Genomic DNA, 6511 nt, shown 5'->3' on the forward strand with positions numbered 1-6511 from the left:
ACACAATAAATGCTGTAAAGGTATTTGTTGTAAGACTACATATACAGCACTAACCATGCCAGATTAACTTAAAAGGAAGGTTTGGCTAACATGCAGTTTCTAGTTGTCATCAACCGACATACAGAGGTTTGTGAAGACAAAAATAACCATTTTATGCTTCTTTCTTTCTTCTTTTCTCTGTGAGCTCAGCTGTACTCTGCCTGTTCTGGTACATCACCATATAAATAAATAACAAAGCCAGCAGGTGATTTAGTGTGTCTGCTTATTTTCAGGAGAGCTCTTTGAAGATGAAACAACTGCATTCCAAGTCCCAGTCTCCCTCCCTGGAGACATACTTTTGAAAAGGCTACAACCACAGCACAAAAGCCAGCTCTGAACATTTGCATACAAATCCATCAAGCGCCACTAATGCATAGCCAGCTTCCAAGCTCTAGGTCGCCATCCGCTGTTAAATTTAGAAGAAAAAAAAAGAGGCAGGGATGGTGAAAAACACAGCAAATGTTGTAAAGCTTTGCATTGCTTTGCTGCAGTCAGATGATTACATTGACAGGTCTCAGACGAGCGCTTTTTCAGGCACAGGCTATACAAAACAGCCGTGGCTTTTATTATTGCCTGGAGTTTTACAACATGACATGTAAGTGCGCGTGAGATTGTTTGCAGCGCGTGTGCGAGAGTTGTGCTTGGCGGAGGAGGCAGCGCATATGAATTTGTCTGTCCAGGATTCACGAGTAAATGCTGTGACAAGGCCATTGGCCTCACCTGGCAGTCGATTGTCTTAATTTCACCGGTGTCACTTTCATTTCACCGGCGGCTGAGATGAGAGATAGCTCTGCAGTGGCTGCACCCAATCTTCTCCACCTCCTGCACTCTGGAGCTACTAAGTCTGCACGCGCTGCAACAGCAGGGGCTTACAGACAGGGAAGTAGACAACTATGTGGAGAAGAGCTCATCATCAGACCAGAATGGTTATTATAGCTGGATTTGTAATGATCATTCTGATTAAGATTCGCTTGTAAGAAATCAAAGAGAGATTGTTTGTTATCGATGTTCTCCTATTACAGTATGTTCCTTTTTGTTAACCAAATACTGTATGTGACCCTGGAGCACAAAAAACATTCACAAGCAGCATTTGTAGCAATAGCCAACATATACAGGTGAAAATTTAAAAAAATTGTAATTAAAGATCATACCTATGAAGATATTTATAAGTAAATATATCAAACGTAATTTCTGATTAGTGATATGCATTGCTAAAGACTTACATATATAAATTATGTGTGTTTTGCATCGTTCAGATTATACATTTTCAAATAGTTTTATCTCAGCCAAATACTGTCATATTCCTAACAAACCATACATCAATGGAAAGCTTATTTATTTAAAAGAAGATTGCCCTTATGACTGGTTTTGTGGTCCAGTGTTACGTATCATCTGGTTTAGTTAGCTAGTTAGTGGCTGAAGTAGTTAGTTACCTAGCAACGCTGAGTTACCCTAGCAACTGACAAGCAGGCATTTGTGAGCTGCCACATCACTACAAATCTGTTCCACCAGCATGGCACTTCTGTTTGGTTAGCTACATGGAATGATTTGTAATTGCTGAATCTGACTATTTTTCAGATATTGCTTCTTGTTCTCAGAATTGTTCTGTGCTTTATGATGACTGATTCGATTGCTATATAAATACTGTGCATAACATGCATTCATAAAGTAAATTTGCACACCTCTTACCAAAAATGCATTGTTTTGTTATTCTTTTACAGTGCATTTGTATTCCTCAGGATACTTGATGGCCTTATGCAGAATCACTTTATAACATATACAAATATGGCTTCTGGCATTATCCATGTCCATTTATTTTATTAGCTGTAATAAAAATCAAAAATGGTAATTCTGTCATCACTTACTCATTTTTATAAGTTGTTTTATGTATGAATTTCTTCTTCTGAATACAAAGAGAAGATATTTTGAAGCATTTGGATAATCAAAAAGCGTTCTACTCCCCATGCATTGATTTCCATTGACTTGTCTCCTTACTGTGGAAACGCTGGCTACCAGCAATTGTTAGTTTTTACTTTACTATTTACTGCACTGTTATTATTATAGTCATTTATATCGGCTAATGAATCTGATTTCTCTTTTATTCCCAGGAAATAGCTTACTTTGCTTTGAAAAGGTGGATAAGCGAGCATGCATATTTCCTTGAATACAGACCATGAAAATTGATCAGAACTCTGTGTAATTGTGTGGGAGTGACTCAGTATTACGAGAAATGAGCTCAGTTTAGGAGGAGATCTCTATTGATAACACATCACATGTGTTGAAACAAGCAATGAGCAAGCAAGGTTTGGATGTGACTGAGAGCTCACTAGTGGTCCTTCTGATGTTGGAGCTCAGTATCTTGCAGTCTGGAACATCACGCCTCTCTCAGTTCTCATAAAGCAGACTTCAGTTATGTAATTCTCTCTCTCTCTCTCTCTTTCTCTCTCTCTCTCTCTCTCTCTCTCTCTAACAGACTCAGACACAATACAGGAGCCCTGTAATGCAACTGTCAAGACCATCTATCATAAATGAGCAGCACAAATTTGATATATTAAAAATAATGGGATTCATAGACAGATCTCCTCTCTCTTTCATCCTGCCCACTACAGAGTGTATTCTGTTATGGACCACATGGGACAGAAGAAGAGAGATGGGGTTAAGGGAAGGTTTAAGGCCAGGATATATGGAAATCCATGTATCAAGTGGCAATAAATCAGTGGAAAGATGTTAAAGCCATGCAGAATAAGAAGTCATTGAGGCATTTTTATGCAATATTGGTTTTTGAATTGTGGAAAGGCGTGAGTCTTGGCAGCAGACAACACGCCCATGGACCGCCTACAAGCCATGTTTGGGTGTTTTGTGTCTAAATAGATTATTCTTAGCCAAGATAAGATGCAATGAGCTAGACTTTGTGCTGCAGGTCAAATGTCGGGCTTATTGACACTAAGTAGATCCTGACCTTCTTACCAGTATTTACTTCCTAAGAAGGACAGAAGGATTCTCAAAATCAAACGGATGGCATCTGACAAATAATTAGGTCAAATAACATTTGTTTAAAGTAAAGGTAAAGAAATCTAATTTAAAAGTTCTTAAATAATAGTGTTCAAAGTTAGAGTTAACTAAGAATTTTGTAATGTCTTTGAAAGTCTATTATGCTTTCTGCATACAACTGCATTTATTAATACATAAATACACTAAATATTTAGAAATACTGTTAAAATTAAATTAGTTGTGATACTTTAGAATAGGGAACACTTATTCACTATTAATTATGACTATCCCTCAATAAATCTGCTTAATAATAGTTAGGAAGGTAGATTTTAAGTTTAGATATTGGTTAGGATGAGGGATGCAGAATAAGGACAAATTACTACTAATAAATGGCTAATATTCTTAAGAGATCCTAAATAAATAGTTTTCTATTTAATATACGAAACATAACTTCTTATAAAATGGCATTACTGCAGTCTTCATTGTCTCACAATCCTTCAGAAATCATTTTAATATGCTGCAAAAAAAAATTCTAATTCTAACCTTTATTAATGTTGAATTATGCTTAATATTTTTGTGCAAACTATGATATATTTTTACTGCAGTGGTTCAAAAAAGAATTGTGTTTATTTAAAATATACAATTTTTATAGCCCTAAAAACACCATTGCTTTATTTTGTTTATTGAATGCATCCTTTCTGGAATAAAAGTAAATTAAAAAAAGAGAATAAAACTGAGCAGTAGTGTAATTTGACATTACACAACACTAATTTAATTGTATTCGGTTATAAAATATTACTATATATGATATTTAAATCAAATCCGTTATTAATGTTTAGTATTGTGACTACTAAACGGAGCTCTGACAGTTAGCCAAAGTTTTCTGTTATCCTGACATCCGTTCCAATTAAAAACACAAAGGTCAGTCATGGCATGGCATTCTGGCAATCAGAGAATATACTGAAGATAGCCATTGTGTGCTATGATCACGTCCTCAGGAGTGTGCAAAGCAAACACGAGCAGTTAAGAGAGGAACAGTCTGTTCTTTTCCCTGTTCTAAGATGATCATTTCATATTAGTCATTTATTATCACAAAGTTTTCAGGAAAAAAAAGGACAAAGGGTGCCTCATTAGAACTCATTAATCTAACATCTACATCCAACAGAAGAAGGATGTGTGTTTTGGGGGTTTAAAATAAAAACCTACTGTTGGTAGAGGAGAAGTGCACACATTTTCAGTACAAAAAAGCACTTTGGTGTGTGTGATGACGGGGAGGGAGGAAGTTCTGGCACGACTCTCAGACTGCAGGGGCACATTAGAGAGTTTATTCTCCCATGTCAACCACATCATGTTTAAACGAAAGTAATGCAATAAAAAACACTGCAGTAACAGAAAAAAAGCTTTCACACAAATGGAGCTAAAATCCCAGAGGAAGCGAGGGGCTTTTTGGGTCAGTATAATGTCAATACTTCAGAGCATTTTCCCGATAATGTAGGAATTACGTGTCTGTTCTGCTTATTTTGGCAAAGACTCTATTTTTGAGTTTGCACTGATGTCACTGAAAACATCGTCACATCATCTTTCCATTTCTTCCTCTGCGCCAGCCTTGCAGGTGCCGCTGTCAACAATGTGACGTGGTGGGGTTCCTGCAGCATGCTGTGGATGTGATTCAGAAGGAAATAAATAAATGATAAGGACCTGAGCTTCAGAGCCATTAAACTTGTGACATTATATAAGCTGTATAGTCTGTTCTTTTTTTTTTTTTAATTTATCATCATCACGTGGTCAACCCCTACTCAAAATGCTTTTTGTGTTATACAAAACATGAGTCAAAGTGAGCTGTTGCAATAGCATATACAAAAGATCATATACTGTAATCACGTTAGGTACTGTTTTTTTAAATTGCAGAAATGTTTTCTGTAGTAACCTCTGTACGAGGAATATGTTTGAATCGACATTCCTTCAGGACTGCTGATTAGCTAAGGCTCTGGAACTCACAAAAAGCTAAATGGCAGCTTATGTGTCCCAGGTGAGAAGGAGGGCAAACGGTAATCATAATTAGGCTTCCAGAAATCAGTGATGACACAGATGTCTTCCCATTATGAATATTCTGGTCATTAGTGAAGAGCAGAAAGCAGCTGTTAGAGGTTTATGGCACCAGCCTCACTGGAAAAAGCAGCCTGTCTGGAGCCCGGGAGCAATGTGAAGATTATTAGTCATCCATGTGTGCATCACGGCTCAAGTATGTGAGATAAAGCTTGTTTCTGTTTTGGAGAAGTTGTTTATGGTTAAAGTATTTAGTAACAAGTTTATAGTCACTGCATTTTTTGTAAAACTTGTAGGTGCAAGTTAGAAAACTGGGTTTTAGTTTATTTTAACACATTTTTGTTGACTACAAGCAGCATTGCACCTACATATAACTTTTGTTAGTGTTAGTAGAGTATTAGTATACAAGTAGGGTTAGGGGTTAGAATAAGTTGACATGTACTTCGTGAAGTATGTACTCAGTAGAGTATCCGTTTTGGGGAGCCATCTTAATAAAGAGTTAGCAGATATTAATCAGAGTCTACTATTACTCTAGTAAGCTGACACGTAAGTGCAAAGTTCCTTACTGTCAAGAGAATGTTCAGAAGGGACCATCAAAGTAAAGTCTTACAGAAAATTGAAATTCACATTCACATGATGAATTAATGAAATATATTTAGATTTAAATTAATCATTGATTGTCATATTTCTTTCTATTGAATGGTCAAAAATGATTCAATTAATTGTAATTATTGTTTTCCTTTTGTCAGGCTCTTTTTTTATGAATAGATTTTAAAAATGTATTTTACAGGTAATATTTCAAAATTTGTGCTATTAAAAGATAATTAGTTATCATATTATTATAGATAGTACTGCCATAGAAAGTCTAGAAGGTGCAGACTAATGGGTCTTAACGTAACTGATGATACTCACAGCGTTAAACGACTTGGCTCAAGCTGTTCATGTTGCATATGCAACCAATGAGCTTTCTGTTTTACATTTTACATCTGTTTAGCATAAACTTGAACATTTTGTTCCTCTAAAACTCTCCACCTGTATAGATCCATTATGATTTAGGTTATTTTTATTGCCATTTGTGCAGCAGCAGCATGTCTTAAATACTCTGTATTACCATATGCATTGGTATTAGCAAGTGCTTGTACTTGCTTGCAGCAGAAATAATAACAATAATCTACAACTACAGCAATAACCAACCGCAATATAGCATTTCAGCAACTGCTGCATAGCAGATCTGTTCCACCAAGACCAAATACATTAACATTATCTGTCATATCCATTACCATGCTAAAATCTTTCAGAGAGTTGTTATGATAGATCTTTCCTCAAGTAGTATATTGGTTGCTATACAAAAAAATATAAAAAATTCTATATTAAGAAGGATTATCATATTATTATCCTACACAAAACAAAAAAAAATCTTACCCATTACTATTGA

This window comes from Puntigrus tetrazona, chromosome 14 (assembly GCF_018831695.1).
Source record: "Puntigrus tetrazona isolate hp1 chromosome 14, ASM1883169v1, whole genome shotgun sequence".
NCBI lineage: Eukaryota > Metazoa > Chordata > Actinopteri > Cypriniformes > Cyprinidae > Puntigrus > Puntigrus tetrazona.